The sequence below is a fragment of the Morus notabilis genome, unplaced genomic scaffold, assembly GCF_000414095.1.
Source record: "Morus notabilis unplaced genomic scaffold, ASM41409v2 Scaffold946, whole genome shotgun sequence".
NCBI lineage: Eukaryota > Viridiplantae > Streptophyta > Magnoliopsida > Rosales > Moraceae > Morus > Morus notabilis.
In genome coordinates, this window is record NW_010359240.1 from 357,894 (window position 1) to 358,263 (window position 370).

Genomic DNA, 370 nt, shown 5'->3' on the forward strand with positions numbered 1-370 from the left:
GAAAGGGAGATTTGGAGAGAATTCAAAGAACAAAAATTCTGAAAAGAAGAATTTTAATTCTCAACGGTTTGAAGAGAAGAAAAGAAAAGAAGGAATACAATGCCGAGAATGTGAAGGATTTGGACATGTTCAAGTGGAGTGTGCAAACACTCTCAAGAAGAAAAATAAGGCTGCCACGGCGTCATGGAGTGATGATTCGGACGAAAATCAAGAGGATGCAGTGTTGGTTGCCGAATCGAATCCGACTGCAGAAGCGTGGTGGTGCAGGGAAGAGGCGGATCGTGTATAACAAAAATTTTCATAAAACTTTTGAGATACTCTATAGATTATATTAATTTATGCACGAATAAATTAATCTCATTAACTTATA